At 44.4% G+C, this 17,406-nt stretch overlaps 1 long non-coding RNA gene across 1 annotated transcript; it reads right to left on the bottom strand.

The window, feature by feature from the left end:
* Positions 1–12,894: 12,894 nt before the first annotated feature.
* Positions 12,895–16,987, bottom strand: LOC128331441 (uncharacterized). Its single transcript, XR_008310303.1, has 3 exons — positions 16,902–16,987; positions 14,619–14,763; positions 12,895–13,081 (listed from the first exon to the last, which is right to left on the bottom strand). It is a non-coding gene; the product is annotated as an uncharacterized LOC128331441 (long non-coding RNA).
* Positions 16,988–17,406: the final 419 nt, after the last annotated feature.

Here is a 17,406-nt window from a genome sequence, read left to right as displayed (position 1 = left end):
AAGGAGCAGCTCCTGGGCTAGAGTGCCTTAACTTCCTCCCTCAAAGCTCTGGAACCCTGCGTATAGGAGGCTTGCCGAATGAAGAGCCCTGCCCTTGTCTAATACAGTCAGGGTGTCACCATGTGATGTGTTCTGTGGTGGCTCCTTAGCCCTGAAACTCCAGTCTTTTTCATGGAGATGTATGTATTGTATTGAATTGTATTGTATTGTATTGTATTGTATTGACATTTATATTCCACTCTTCCTCCAAGGAGCCCAGATGGTGTACATAGTTAAGTTTCTCCTCAGAACAACACTGTGAAGTAGGTAGGTGTGTGCGTGGAACCGGCTGGCCCCATTCGGTTCGAGTCCAGACTGGACTCGAACCAGACCGGCCAAGTCCGATCCGGTCCCCATTGAATCCCCGCCCCCATCTGGTCCAGGTATGGACAGTTCACTGATTTATTTATTTATTTATTTTTAAAAAATTAAATAAATGTAAAAGTACCTTTTGCCCCTTGGGAGGGGGGCTTCCTGCAAGTCGCAGAGGGGGGAGGTTCCCCCTCCCCCCGCCAGCCTCTGAAATCACTGCCATGGCCCTGGAAACTGATCATTTTTTGCCCGTTAGGGCCTCTGTAGTGCGCAGTGGTGGCCATTTTGGCTGCCACCGTGCATGCATAAATGGCCTCTGCAAGGCCTGGCATGGCCCATGGCCTCGCAGAGGTCATTTATGCATGCACAGCAGCTGCATTTGCAAATGACCTCTGCGAGGTTGTGGGCCATACCAGGCCTCACAGAGGCCATTTACGCATGCGTGGCAGCGGCCAAAATGGCCGCCGCCACATACTACACGATCGGTTTCCCGGGCCACGGCAGTGATTTCAGAGGCCGGTGGGGGGAAGGGTAACACTCGCGGACACCCCCATGGCATACAGGAAGCCCCCCCGAAGGGGCTAAAGGTATTTTTACATTTTTAAAAAATAAAAAATAAATCCACAAACTGTCTGGAGGTTTGGTTCTGGTCTGGACAGAACCAGGGTGTGTTTGTTTGTTTGGTTCGAAACCGAACCCCCAAACCTCCAGACTGAGCCTCCGGACCAGTCCATATATCCCTAGAAGAAGATTAGGCTAAGAGAGAAGTGACGGCCAAAAGTCACCCAGCAGGTATCATGGCTAAATGGGTATTTGAACTTGGGTCTCCTCGGTCCTAGTCCAGCACTCTAACCACTACACCACACAAAACTGAAGCCTTAGCATCTTCGGGAATTGATGCAAGGCCATCATCTAGTGGCTAGATATGGGGTGTGTGTGTGTGCAAGTGTGTGATAGATATATCTTAGCCATGATTGATATCTTGGCCATCTTTGTAAACCGCCCTGAGCCATTTTTGGAAGGGTGGTATAGAAATTGAATTAATAATAATAATAATAATAATAATAATAATAATAATAATAATAATCCAAAGGTCCTTTTGGTTGTAAGCACATCCTCATGCACACTAAGGTTTCTTTCTTAAAACATCGAGAACCCACAATTATAACTCCTCACACAAGTTTTGAGGTTATTTCCAAAGTTCTCGAAACATTAGTAAGTGGCTGATCAGTCAATGTAGGTGGTTCTTTCAGAAAGGTTTAGAAGGAGGAGGTTTAGAATTCACACAACTAATGCCAAGCTTACCACATTGCTCCATATTGAGCAGTTTGACTGCTAGTGTTGAGGAAAGAAAAAGCTCCATTCCTGAAAGAAGAAAGAGGAAGCTGCATTCCTGAGAGGCAGTTGCTTGCTGGTCTTGAGGAGGAAGGAAGCAACAAGCTTGTAGCAACATTTTCACAGCAAGGATATAAAATAAATAAATAAATCACCAAGAAAACAAGAGGGGAAGGAGAAGCTAGGTCTGCTAGGGCTGGAAATCTCCTAGGGTTGGATTTCTGGCTGGCTGGCGGTGTCTGTGTCTTTGCCAGAGGAGAAGCCTGAGTGGGGGATTCATTCATTCCAGGTGAGGGCCCCAGCTTGTGGGAGCCCCACATTCCTGAGCTGAGTCAGTTTGACTGATGGTGTTGAATACAAGGCTTGAACCAGAGGAGCTTTGCTCCCAGGAGCTTTGCTAACAGGAGTTTGCAATCAGATAGTGAAGGAGTTTTGCAGGACTTTAGCGGGAGATTGGTAGGAAAAGCTGTGGGGAGACACACAAGCAAAGAATAAGGTGACAACTACCCAACCTTTGTAATTTTCTTGGATGACAAAACTAAAAACAATTAATTAGCTGACAACTGTACCGAGTACCTAGCTTCAAACCCCATATACTCTAAATAACCAATAAAACTAGTTATGAAGGTAGAATGCCAGGAAGGGAGGGGCTGCTTCCCAATGTATTGCACAGTATGTAGCATGTATGACTATCTGCCTGAGGGGCAGAAGTTGTGGGTGCGTGCTCTGTGTAAAGAGATCTTGGCTCTCAGAGAACAAGTTCATTCCTTTGAAGCCAAGGTGGCTGACCTGAAGAAGCTCAGGGAGGCAGAGAGGTGTGTGGGTGAGACCCTCATGGATGTGGTTAAGGCATCTCACTTCCATGCTGATGGCACTTCTGCTGTCATAGAAAATGCGGGTCTCAGGGAAGGAGGACATCGGTCTGAGGAAGAGGGAAATATTCCCTTATCAGGGACCCCTTCCTTGAGTGATGCGCCTATATCCTCTTGCATAGATGATACTCCTCCAGGGGGTGGGGGCCTCTTAGTAGTGGTTCATTAGGGGCATAGATCATTAGGGGCATAGAAAAATGGGTCTTTGACCCGCATGGAGACTGCACAGTTAATTGCCTACCTGGTGCGAAGGTTACGGAGGTCATGCTGCATCTAGGTAGGCTGTTCGGCAGTGCTGGGGAGGAGTCATCAGCTGGTGTGGTGCACATTGGCAGCTGCCAGCAATCATGTGGGTGGGCATTTTGCCCATCCATGTAACCAATAGCGATCGTCTGCAGGGAGGTAAGTGCAAGCAGCCTCCCTGTCTGCTTTCCCTCAAGCCCTTTCTCAATGACCATGAGAAAGAGCTCATTATGAAATATATTACTACATTACACCAATACAATATAAGTACATTACATTGCTAAAAGGTCTCCTGCTCAACCCAGTCCATTGTGTGTTTGTCTTGCATTGCTACTAGAAGATACTCAAGTCTGGACTTTGATATACATCTGGAAGAAGGAAGTTAAACAGTGAACATAAAAACATAAGAACAGCCCTGCTGGATCAGGCCCAAGGCCAATCTAGTCCAGTGGAAAGAGGAGCACTCTCCTGCTGTTGTGTTTGCTTCGCTCATACTTGCCAATAAGAGAGCAGTCAAAGAAGCCATTCTTGGCAAACCATAGAGATTAATTATCAGTACTGCCAGTCATACCCATCTCAGTCCTGATGGCTTCCGCCATAACAAAATACAGCAAAGTGATTCCTCTGTTGACATGTAAACTCTTTGAGACTATATAGTTTGACCAGTGACTAGTTTAACTAATGATATGGCCAGTATCTGTTAGTAACAAATATCAGTTGCGGGGTGGGGGAGCGACAAACTTGTATGTTGCCCTGAGCTTCTTGGAGGAAGGGCAGGATAAAAAATGTGACAAATAGGATGTATTAAGTCAGAATTTACTACACAGTAAGGCGGGTCTCACAATCAAGGAGACCCACCTCGGGAGGGTTAGCAGGGAGAGTGAGCTTAGCACGCTTTCCCCACACATGAGCAGTCAGTCTGCTCCGGGCAGCCGAACCAGCTGCCAACATGACTGCTGGCTCCATTACAGAGCTGGTTGGGGCTGGGGGGATCGGGGGCCACACAGTCCTTGGAAGTGTGCAGGGCATGCTGGAGAGACCCCCGAGCCGGGAGGCTGCTTTTGAGCCTCCCAGTCAGGGGTCTACTCATGAGTTGCCATGGCACGGAGCCACTCCACGGCAACACACAATTAGAAAATCCGGGTTTGCGGAGTGCTTGCTCCGCAAACCCGGTTTATGGGCAGGGCTACTTAAGTGGGTGACCCGCTTAAGAACCACCGGGCTTGCAGCCGAGCCCGGTGGTTCTCACGATGGGAGAAAATCAGGCTAGCCTCCGCTAGCCCGATTTTCTTCCATCGTGTGAATAGCCTCATCATTATTTATTGAAATCATAATCTAAGATCATTTCTAAGAAGACACCGAGGCTGGTCTCACATGCAAGCAAAACCAAGCTAGAGAAGCCCATCCTGTGTGTGAGAACTGCTGGGAGCTGTGTGGCTCCCAGCAGGCAGCAGCATGGCGTCAAACCCACGAGGGAGCTCTGGCTGTTAGCCCGGGTTGGGCTAACCGATCATGTGTTGGTGTCGCGTGGCTCCAAGTAGCACCCACACACCAGCAGTCTCCCAGCCAGCATCAACATAATCCCCATAATGCACCACACACTTGTGCAGTGCATTATGGGAGTTCCAGAAGCCTCCTGGCCCCCAAACCTCCCTGCTGCCTGCCAAGGCCGACAATAGTCTGAGTGGGCAATCTGCCCACCCAGCAACAAAGAGAGGATTGTCTGCAAAGGAGGTAAGCTTTTCAAGACTTCCTCCCCTCGCCCCTTCAAGTCCTTCTCATGGGTTGTGTGAACGGCTCACCAGTGTCAAAAGCCTAGCAACTGCTCTGCTGAAACAAGTCAGACCATTACGACTGATTCTAAACCCACCTACCTGGATACTTCTGAACATATCAATGTTAATTAGTTCTGAACATATCAATGTTAATTAGGGCCAGCTCAAACCTGCTTATCTCTCCCATTGAAATAATGAGTTAAAAGTGTCTAACTTTGGATAGGTTGTGCCTCAAATTACAGGTTATATTATATAATTACATTATATTTTCAAGTTTGTATTATATTTATTTCAACCTTCTTTATCTCATGTCATCACTTAGTTCAAAGTTCCACACAGTACATTAGCAAGTAATAAACTAATAAGAAACACATATCAAGAAACACATTTCAGAGGGGATTTTGACAAACTGAGTTCCAGTCCAGGAATCTGCCAAAATGAATTTGCTAACCTTTAAGATGGCCCAAGACTATTGTTTTGTGAGGGAACAAACATATTTCAAACAGAATAACTAATTATTAATCATTAGCCCAGGAAGAAAGGGAAAACCTCACCCTTCCCGTTTCAACGGCGAGAGTGCTATTTAACGAGGTCTAGCAGGATGCCTACTACGTTCTCCATCTGTAGGAGGAAAATACACAGAAGCATCTGCCAAGCTTTATAGCCCTTCAAATGCTACAGTGAACTAATGTCAAATCAAATTGCTCACACAAACAGAGACATAGCTGGGGGTGTTGTGTTTGGCAGAGCCCTTCTGCTACTGATCTTTTTTGTTCCTGCATCCCTATGTTCAATTGGCATATTTATAAATAATTAGTCAGAATTTTCTTCACAACAGATTGTGTCTGTGTGTGCGTTTGCACATGTTTGGTCACACCTTTCAGGAACTGTGTTACAGCTTCTCCATGTTGTGATCACTGTTCATAACATGTCTTAGGGGAAGGGGGGAAAAGGAGCCAAACATACCCAGATATTTATTGGCTCTATCTCTTGTATTTATTTGTGCTTTGCAAACATGGTCCAAGAATGATCTGGGATGAAAATAGGCTGCTAGCTTAGAATAAAACAGCTTGTATTTTGAACACAGTTAAAATTCTCTCCTGTCTATGAGAGTATCTCCTCTGCTGTTCAGAATGGAATTCTTTCCCTCGATTGTTACCAAGTGGACTAGATTTTATTCCTACATTGTTTAAAGAAGCCAGTCCAATAAATGTCACTGCCATCACCACCACCCCCTTCTAAAGCCTCAGCTAATCTATAAAGTGATGTGCTTTATCTGCCTTACTAAACCAAAACCTGTGGAGCTGAAAAAAGCTCAGTCCAGATCAGTTTACTTTCTGGACTTCAGCGATTAAGCTCTGAATGGAGGGGGCTGCAAAATACTGGGTGGTTTCAGGTTCCCCCTCCAAAGACAAAACAAGCATCCCCTCACAGCTGAGCCTAACCTGGGTGTTCAGTTCCCTGCCTTTGCTAAAGCGGCAACCGGATTTTTGTTCTTGTTCCTCGTTCGGATATAATTCCCTGCACATTCAGAGGATTACATTCTGTTTATGCATCATGCAATCTCACTGAGTCCTGTTTCTTTACAGTACTTACTCCTGCTGCTAAAAGGAAAATAGTCTCTAACAATCCTCTTTTGGTGCCAAAGCTGCTGCACTGAATGAACACATCCTGCCCGCAGTCGTCTGATTGATCCCTATGATCCCTCTATCCAACAGGAGTTCAAAAGAATTCTACAGCTCAAAGGACTAAAAATTGGTATTCGTTTAAGATGTGCTGGCAAACCAAAGCTTCCTTGTGCCTTGGCAGATGCTATCCTACCTTTCAAGACTGACTCAGAACGAACTCAAACTTCGGATCCGTTGTAAGAGGGTCAGTAACTAAAACTAGACATTTGGGGTCAACGTTATTTTTGTCGCCATTCCATTAAGCTTATCAACAATAATGCAAAGCATGGAATACTGAAAACCACACAAATAGCAAATGTGCTGTGATTGTCCCTTGTATCAGATCAAGCAGTCTATCAATAGATTGGGAATGAACTTGCAAACAACACATTTTTCATCAGGCTTTGATGTTTAAAGCAAAAATGAGGAATTTTTAAAAAGGAGATTTGACATGTATGAACTCATGATAACTCAGCAGAAAGAAAAGAAAGATGTTTTGAGGGGAGTGTTGTGATAAGATTACAAAACTCTGGTTTTTCTGGAAGAATCGGGTTATATAAACTCTCAAGAAACAAAAGCTGTGGACATTTTGAGCAAGATGCACCCCATGTTCCACAAATAATGCAGGAAGAAACCCAACAATATACATAAATTAGTCTGTACACTGTTTACCTTTCTCTAAAGCCACTCCAGAAGGCTACTTGTACTATCGAAGAATTTACTTTCTTTAAATTGTATCATAAATACACAATGAAACTTTTTTTTTTTTTAAATTATATTCTGCTCTTCCTCCAAGGAGCCCAGTACGGTGTACTACATACCTATGTTTCTCCTCACAACAACCCTGTGAAGCAGGTTAGGCTGAGAGAGAAGTGACTGGCCCAGAGTCACCCAGCTAGTTTCATGGCTGAATGGGGATTTGAACCCGGGTCTCCCCGGTCCTAGTCCAGCACTCTAACCACCATACCATGCTGCACTCCATTCTTTACATTCTTAACACACTCTAATATACAAAACTGCCATATACAGAGTCAGACTATTGGTCTATCTAGCCCAGGATTGTCTACACTGACTGGCAGCAGCTAACTTAGATTCCAAACAGAGGATGTTCCCAGCCCTGCTTTGAGATGGCTGAGACAACCTTCTGCATACAGCCTTCTGCAAGCACATGCTCTACCACTGTGTTATTCCTTATTCCCTTTGCCATCATTTCAATGTCTTATCTGTTTGCTAGAAGTCTGGGGCAGCAGAGCCACAGCCTGCCACACCAGGGGCATAGCAAGGTTGGAGTGGGCCCAGAGAAGATTTTAAAATGCGCCCCCCCCCACTGAAGCTCAGCTCATGTAGTAAAGAAATCTTAAAGGAGGCTGAATAGTAGTAACAAAAAGCATGCATACAGACACACACACACACACACACACACACACACACACACACACTACGTGCCACAATAGAACAGCATCCTAAATTATTTTTAACAATGTTTTGTAAATTGTGGACGATGCAAGTCATTTAGTGGTACGAGAGAAAGCCATGCTGTTCTGGTAGCTCCAGGTCTTAACACTCACATCAATTTCGGAGGATGAATACAACTGAAGGAAGCCCGGGCGGGTGCGCAACTGGGGGAGTCAGTCCCGTGCAGAGGTGTAACTAGGGAAAACGGCGCCTAGGGCAAGCACTGAAATTGCGCCCCCCCATCCCCCCCCCAAGCATACAGCCCTGCTGCAACTGGGTTTTAGGGGCATCTTGCCTCTGAGGCTAGAGGTGGACAACCACCAGACTAGTAGCCATTGATAGACCTGCTCTCCATGATATTGATAGACCTGCTCTCCATGAATTTGCCAGTTTAGGAGGCTCTCGAGTAGCAATACAGGGAATTTCAGAATTTCTTTATTACGGCCATAGGCCAGCAAGAAAACACAATTAATAATTGGTGGTACATCAGAACTAAACAAACTGCTGTCAGAGGCTAAAAAGCAAAACTTAGCAACGTTATAAGGGGTCTGATGATACCTTCAGTCTGCTAGGAACAATGTTACATTAAAGGCATCAGACTGACCCAAACATTCCAGTGAAAAGGGCAAAGTCAAATTGTGTTATATATCAGAATAAAATCTACAGTATAAAAGCATGTATTATTAATTCAATTTCTTCCATGTCACAAGGACACAGATGGTGTATAATGGGGATTTTACTATATCTGTCCTTAAAACTCCCAGTCAGAATGATATATGCAGTGGAAAAGGAGGTCAGACAATGTTCAACATATTTAGAATAAAACTGAACAGGTGATTGGAACCAGCAAAGAGATGTGGACAACAGGCGTAGTCTGGGGCTAGAACTGAGTATAGCACTTTTATGTCCATTAATTCCTAATGCAAACATCCTCATTGCAGGTTGAGAAAAAGGACTCCATGCATCATGATATGCCTGCAACTGCCTGACCGTCCTTATAAAACAATCCAGTTTCTTATTCATTTTGCTGTTTAGCATTTTATAATGGCTTGTTAAAAGAATTCATAAGATTTTCAGAGCACAAATAAGCTGGCCAGAGGAGGGTCACATAGATTACCTGTTAAATGAATTCAAAGTGGACATTTTCATGAACATGTATGCTCACAACTTTATATGTACAGTAATCAATCATTAACAGGTTAATCCCTTTTCCAACATGGAGTGATGTCCCATTGGTAGTGTTGACACAACTCTGGGGCATAGTCCCCTGCAAAGCTACTGTCAGTGGCAGATTCTTCCAAAGTCACCACTCTTGTAAAGTCGATCTGCAACTGATAATCCTTTAAAGAGATGCACATCTCTATACACGAAGAGCCCGAGCCTGAATACAATTACGTGCAGTGCGTTAGGAGCACCTTCTCACCCTAAGTCCCAAGGGAGGCATTACACTGAGCTGAGAGCATTCTGGTCTGTTCAGACTGCAGGCGTGGGGTCCTGTTTTAGAGCACTTCCGAACAAAGCCGAACAAACCCCATCGCATGTAGTCAATGAGCACACTGAAGGAAAGGTTTAGCGCAAGCCACTCCCTTACAAACTGGTTTGTCCTTGCGGGGCTCTTTTGTTTTTACACAGGGGAAAAAGAAAAGAATATCACCCCCCACTTGCAGTCTGAAGTGGGACAATCCAGGAGTTCAACCGCCTCACTTTGCATGATGCGTGGACTGGATTGGCTCCAGACCGACGAGCGAAAGGGCAGGCTCGTGCTCTCCCTCCCCCACAGTGGACTGGAGCCTTGTCTCCTCGCGCCGTTCGTTAGGACTCATCATCCTTCTCCCCGGCTCACCCACCTACCTACCTTCTCCTCTTTGCGGGTCACATGCACATGGGAGCCACCATCGCAAGGTTAGCATGTGACCCAAGCCGACTGCCTCTGCCTCGTTCGACCTACGGTTGCCCACAAGGGTCAAAACAGTCCGTTTCGCCTTCGCATGCGCCGCCGCTCACAGCGTACACCGCGTTGCCTGGCAACTTCCCCGAAGCCGCTCTTCTGAAGGGAGAAGAGAGCGCAGACGCCTTGCTTCACCGCCAGCGCCTTTTCAGATGGCCAAGTTCGTGCTCGTGGTGGCGGGGCGGCGGGGCGGGGAGTGCTGCGTCAGAGACTCGGAGTCGGACTATCACTCAGAGTCGGACTTCGTCACTATGTGATGACGAAGATGCCGCAGCAGCGCCCAGTGCCGGGCCGGAGCTGAGCAATGGGGGGGGGGTGCCGGGACCGGGGGAGGGGGCCTGCTCTTTATGGACTCAAAAAAACAAAATCAAATGCGAATAAAAAAATTTTTTTTCAGCAAAGGCAGGGGATCGGCGGGGGCACTTTTTGGCACCCCCTGCCAAGTGGCGCCCAGGGCACGGTGGCATTTGCCACCCAAACTGCATGCATGTCTCCATGGGCTTACACTCTCATGAGAGAGCGGTCCTTGTGAGAAGGGGCATCTTCACACATTATTAGCGGTTCTGCCCAATCCCTGTGTACCCCAGGATGCTTCTTCTCATGAGTAGTGTATGGGTGTCTCCATGACCTTTCACTTTCATGGGAGAGCAGTCCACTCTGGAGCAAGAGCATCACACAGGAAGAATCTCTCCATTAACTAGAGGCAATGCTGCTCCTACTGGATGGTTCTTCTCATGAGTAATGCCATATTTATTTTTTGATTTAACATATTTATTTAACATATTTTTATACTGCCCAAAACTTACATCTCTGGGCCGTTACATCTCTCTACTTACGTCTCTCTACTTACCGGTTATGTCTCTCTACTTACCTCTCAAAACTTACGTCCCTCTACACCATAGAGTGTGTGCTTGCACTCAAGGGGAAGCGGCTGGGCCCTGCTTCCCCAACTTTATTGTACCCAAAAAAAGAAAAAAGGGAAAAAAAGAGCTGTGACATTCAGGAATTCCTGAATGGGGTTGCCTTTTAAACCCAATGCCAGGTATCACTGCCCTGCCATATGTTACCTTCCCTGAAATCTCATTGGGTTGCCCAGTTCATGGTGCCACCGTAACTGCATATTCCCAATGTGACTTTTCCATTTCATGGGCTTAGAAGCCGGGGATGGGGTGTGGTGGTGTCCCTGTTGATGGGCAATGGCCTGAGTAGCTTGGAGCCAGGGGCGAGGCAAGTGCTCAGAGAGCCAGCGCAGGTTGCCCTCTCTATGATTTCGGTTCGAGAAACAGCATGAAACTGTTGGTTGCATCTGCATTCAGACATAATGCTGCTGCCCCCGAACCTCAGACTGTAAAGGCAAAACTCAGTACAAACCAAAGGTTCAAACTGGAGTTAGGCAAGGGAAACTGCAGGTTGCTTTGGTCACAAAACAACGATTTCACACATCCAGACATACAGGGATTCCAAACTCTGCCCCATTTAACTATGGTTTGGTCTTAAGTGCAAATGAGGCCAGAAAGTAGCACCATATATGCATGTGTCAGGTGTGTCATCAGTTAGAAGTGAAACAGATATTGCTAATCCAGAGATCCACCAAGGAAGAATGATGGGACTTCCAAAACAGAATGATTATTCTGAAAACTGAAGCAACTCTATAAACACAAAGAAGTTTGTTTGTTTGTTTGTTTCATTTATATACTGCCCCATCCAAATGATTCTGGGCGGTGCACAATAACAAAAACAAAACCTGCGAATTGGTCATTTTAAAAGCAATCAGTACAAACTGATCTTAAAAACAAGTTTAAAACCATTAACAATTAAAACATTTAAAACAGTTCAAAAACCCTGGGAGGCCAGGCCAAACAGATGGGTTTTAAGGGCTCTCTTGAAGCCCAACAATGAACGCATGTTACGAATTTCTACCAGAAGTGCTTTCCTAGGGATGTGCACAGAACTGGTTCAGTCAGGGGCATAACTATAATAGGGCAAGGGGAGACAGTTGTCTGGGGGCCCACTGCCTTGGGGGACCCCCCAGAGGCAAGTCACATGACTGACTCCCCCAGCCGCACATCCACCTGGGTTCCCTTCAGTTGTATCCATCTTCCAAAATTGATGTGTTACGACTCTAGTACCATTGAATGACTTGCATCGTCCACAATTTACAAAATCTTTAAAATAATAATTTAGGATGATGTTCTGTTGTGGCACATAGGTGTCATATCTATCTATCTATCTATCTATCTATCTATCTATCTATCTATCTATCTATCTATATCTGCTTTTTGTTACCACTATTCAGCCTCCTTTAAGATTTCTTTACTTCATGAGCTGAGCTTCAAGTGAGGGGGGCCCATTTTAAAATCTTGTCTCTGGGCCCACTCCAACCTTGCTATGCTCTTGGGTTCCGTTCACTCTTGGGAGGGTGGGGTTTTCCCCCTTAAGAAGCAGGGAAGGCACTGCCTACCTGCCAGCCCCCACCCCACCACTCTTTTCCTGCCAAATGTGGGCTGCTCCTGCTGTCCCACACACCCACTTTGGGAGAGAGTGCCGGCAGGGGAAGAGTAATGGACTGGGGGCTGGCAGGTAAGCAGCGCCTTCCCTGCCTCTTAAGGGAACACCCCCCCCCATATTCGAACTGGCCTGGGCACCAGTCCACGGAACTGGTCCAGCGCTCCAGAAAAGGAGCTCTGGATCAGTTTCGTGCACATCCCTATGTATTCCACAGCCCAGGAGCAGCTATAGCGAAGGCCCGCCTCTGAGTCACCACCAGACTCAGAGTAATTGGAGATGGACCTCCTCAGATGACCTTAACATTCAGTGGGAATCATGCAGAAGAAGGTGCTCTCTTAGGTAACCTGGACCTAAGCCGTTCAGGGCTTTAAAGGTAATAACCAGCACTTTGTATTTTGCCCGGAAACATATCAGCAACTAGTGCAACTGTTTTAAAACAGGTCTAATATGGTCTCTCCGGGTTACCCCAGAGACCAATCTGGCTGCCGCATTTTGAACTAACTGAAGTTTCCAAACTACGTACAAAGGCAGGCCTACATAGAACACATCTATGTAGATAGTGTCCAAAAAAACAGAACAGAACAAGAATATATCATAGAATTCTCATAGTAAAACTAAGGTTCATTGACAAAGAAAGATTCTATATCCTGCAAAATTTATTTATTTACACACACACACACACACACCCCAACACATGTGACATATTCATTTAATAAACAATTTATTCAAACAGTGTCACTTTCGTGCTTTCAAAATCTGGCCCTATCGACCATAGCACCCCACACATTTTCCATTCTCTTGGACCAACACAGCAATATCTCTTTATGCAAATTGTGAAATATTGCAGAATAGCATCTTTGTGCTTAGGGCTGATCGATTGAGCCGGCTTGCTATCAATGTCCAATTCTCTGCATAAAGTGCAAATTCCTAGGGACAGAAACAAGGAAAGTACTTGGTTTACTGCATGTACTGCCGATTTTTGCATAATATACGTGGAAGCAGCAGCAGCTCTTGTTCTATTCTCCCAGTTCTGCAATGCACTTTTTCTTGATGCTTTGTTGTACTAACATAGCATGCCTATCCAACATGCCTGATTCTAACAGTAACATTCTGAAATGCTACCACCTTGTGGTCAGTACATTGCATGTAGAACAATTGAGGGGAAATGTTTTCTTTGAACAATTTTTCCATTTGAATTTATTTTCAAAACGACGAGATTTTTTTTTGCACACATATATGTAGAAAATAGTAGAAAATAAACCAAAAGAACTTATGTACAACATTTACCCACTATCTGTAAATGCATCATATGGCAGTAAGTTTCAGTGAAATATACTAAACTTTCTTCCATATAAACATTTTTGCAAGAGGAGTAAAGAGGAGAAAAGAGGAGTAAAGAGAAAACCTCTGTGACTGCCCCCAGCCTGGAGCTTAAAACATGAGAACACAAATCTTATATTTCATTTGTGAAAGCAAAGGTTATGATGATTATAAATATTGTTATTATACAGATTTAAAAGCTAGGTTCTATGCCGGAATTAAGCTAAAACCCCTGCTTTCTGGCATGCTCTCTAAAAGGCACAGATGATGAATAAATGGGAAGGGAACACACCTGGATCTAGACTGATTTCTAGGGCTGTGCAGAATGCCTGTTTTGTTTTGTACATTTTTATTTTTACTATTTCCGCTCTTTGCTTCTGCTTCTACAGTATGTTATTTCTTTCTGGAAGCAGTCACAAAGGTAATCCCAGCCAATCATGGAGGATCATGTAGTTAAAATGATGATGTCACTGCAATTATTTATTTATTTGATTTCTATACCGCCCTTCAAAAAATGGCTCAGGGAGGTTTACACAGAGAAATAATAAATAAATAAGATGGCTCCCTGTCCCCAAAGGGATCACAATCTAAAAAGAAACATAAGACAGACACCAGCAACAGTCACTGGAGATACTGTGCTGGGGGTGGATAGGGCCAGTAACTCTCTCCTTGCTAAATAAAGAGAATCACCACATTAAAAGGTGCCTCTTTGCCAAGTTAGCAGGTCCATTAATGAAAAACACACACTAGTAATAAGATCATCAGGAAGGGGTCCAGTTGCAGTTACCACCAGCTCGCTTGGGGGTGAACCAAAAATGGGCCTTCTCTAGGGTTGCCCCAGGGCTCTGGAACACATTCCCCAAAGCAATCAGAATCTCCCCAGCTCTGGTTGTTTTTCAACAACTTTTGAAAATACACCTGTTTTATCGAGCTTTTAGTTTATGATGTTTTAAGTTATATCTGTGATAATGTTAATTTGTTTTTACATGATTTTTAGGTTTTAGTAGTTCTTTGGTGAACTTGTAATCTGCCCTGAGATTTTATATATGGCGGTATTCAATCAATCGTATATTTTTAACCTCAGAAGCGAACAAGAAAATATGGAAATGTAATACAAGAAATATGGAAATGTAAAACGGTCCACCTTGCACAGTGGTCGGTTTTCCTTCAGAGAACTCTAGGATGGTTAAACAGAGGCTGGGTGAGCATCTGTTAGGGATACTGTGTAGAAGACCTCCAAGACTCCTTCCAACATGAAACTTCTATGATTTTGTCAAACTGTTTATGTTCTACTGAAAAAAAATAGCAATTAATTTATTCATGGTCCCAACTTTTTACTCAGAAGACAAGGTGTGATACGATGATATGATGAATATTTACATAACGCTTTTCAACAAAAGTTCCCAAAGCGGTTTACATAGATAGAAATAAATAAATAAAATGGCTTTGTCCTCAAAGGGCTCACAAGCTAAAAAAAGAAACCTAAGATAGACACCAGCAACAGCCGCTGGAGGGATGCTGTGCTGGAGATGAATAGGGCCAGTTGCTCTCCCCCTGAGAAATAAAGAGAATCACCACCTTTAAAAGGTGCCCCTTTGCTCAGTTAGCAGGGGACATCAATGGAAAATCTGATTGTCCTTCCTCAAACTATGTAACTCTCATGTTAGGCTGTCATTAAGACTACTTGGCACTCTGCTTTTCTATGGGTGAGATTATGTCATATTGCTCTTGAACTCGGTAGCAAGCAACATTCACTTTGATTAATAACTGCTAGTGTCAGTCATTTCTGTGCACATCCCAGCAATCTAATGCAATTAACAATTTTTTTTTTTGTAAAGCATGTTGTAGATAAAAGAGAAAACACTGCAGAACTCCTTGCTATCATTATTATATTGAGTCTCTTGATGAACAGAATCAAGGCTTGGAAAACGAAACCATTACAATTTCTCTTTTTACTCCCAGCATGAACACAGAATTCTTTTATTTGTGGGAATTTAACAAAGTCACAGTGAACTATCTAAAACAAACAGCAGCCAGTAGCAGTCTTTATATGATATTGCAAATATGAGACAACCAGTTTTGTTTTGAGAGAGAAATAACTCAGTGCCAGAAATTTCAAAACTTCTTTAAATACCCAGAATCATTTACATTGGCCAAAGCAGATAACCATTTGATTTTCTTCTGGATTTCAAGAGGCCTGAGTGAACATTTAATGGGTCCTCCCTGTATTTAGCCATGGTAATTTGCAGGGCTGCAGAAAACAATTCTTTTTTTTAGGCAATTTCAAAATAAAATCTCATAGATTTGTGACCATGCGTTACATGCTACCAATAAAGTTTGAGATGCACACTGCAAATATTCAACATTCATAGCACGCTGAGGAATAGATACTTCAGTATCTAAGGCAGGCCTGCTTAATTCCCTGTCCCTCCCCAGGCTGTTTTTGGACAACTCCCATAATCCCCAGTCACAGTGGCCAATAGCCAGGGATTATGGGAGTTGTAGGCCAGTATCTGCTGAAGGGCTGAAGTTGAGCAGCCCTGGTCTAAGGGGAAACCATGAAGGCTTCCAGTTTCCTCTCTCCCTCATATAGGACAACCAAAAAAGAAGCAATCAATCTCCTGTGCATGTGCCTGGGAACATATGGAGCTGCCTTATAGCAAATCAGACCATTGGTTCATCTAGCTCAATACACCAGGCCTGCTCAACTTTGCCCCCACCAGCTGTTTTTGGACTATAACTCCCAAAATCCCCAGCTGCAGTGGCCATTAGCCAGGGATTATGGGAGTTGTAGGCCAATGTCTGCAGGAGGGCCAAAGTTGAGCAGGCCTGGTACATTGACTGGCAGAACATTCTCCAAGATTTCAGGCAAGAGTCTTTCTAAGCCCTATCTGGAGATGAGGGGATAACCTGGGACCTTCTGCATGCAAAGCAGATGCTCTACCACTGAGCTATGGCCCCATCCCCAAAGGTGGCCTACATATACCATTGAAAAACTAGGAATATTTCTTGTAGTTGTAGTAGAAGCCAGCCAGTTATAGCATTCCCACATTGTGAGATGCTTATGAATCTATTTTGTGCTGCTGTGTTGAGCATTGCCCATCTTCCAGGATGGACCTGGAGTTTCCAGGAAGTGACATCAATTCCCAGGTAAATATTGAATCCTGGATATTTTAATGGCTTGTTATTGTGAAAAATATTGGCGGGGTAACAACAACAGCTTCAGACCAAGTAAGCAACCCTAATGGTCCTCTAAGAACCTCCACCATGCTACTGTTCGGTTACTAGGGTTCCCCTTACGCCCAGGGCACAGCCAGTACCTTTTATATGCCTTACTTCTAACTCTGATTTTTAAAAAATTACTTAGGCCTGCTTCTTATATTGCAATTTCATACACACATTGACATGTGCATGAAGACCTGTGTACCTTATAATTTATGGCCAACATTCTGCACAGTGAAACTTCAACATTAGGGGCATCCCGGAGCTGCTGCACAACCTGAAAGATGTAGAATCCAAAGGAAAGTACTCCAGCACTAGAATACAAGTAACTAAAGCCACATTCAAAAGCTGGCCTGGAGCAAGGAGTGGATTAACCAAAAACACCACAAAAACCAGTCCGGATTGTGTAAGCATGACAGGTCATCTGCAGAATGCCTTAAAGCAGCTTAAAGGCAGGTGCAATGGAAACAATGGAAGTAGCGCTGAACGATGGTCCAGAAGTTGCGTGAGTCATTGTGCAGTTGCTCTGTCATGCTGCACCATGAGGATATACTCCTACGAGGCAAGGCAACAACACCCGGGACTTTTTAGTTTAGAAAAAAGGTGACTATGGGGGGGGGGAGAGAAATGATAAAGGTCTATAAAATTTTGCATAGTGTGGAGAAAGTGGAGAGAGAGAGAAATTTCTCCCTCTCTCATAACACTTAGAA

This window comes from Hemicordylus capensis, chromosome 6, assembly GCF_027244095.1.
Source record: "Hemicordylus capensis ecotype Gifberg chromosome 6, rHemCap1.1.pri, whole genome shotgun sequence".
NCBI lineage: Eukaryota > Metazoa > Chordata > Lepidosauria > Squamata > Cordylidae > Hemicordylus > Hemicordylus capensis.
The sequence above is the reverse complement of the archived record's forward strand: the minus strand, read 5'-3'. Positions and strand labels throughout refer to the sequence as shown.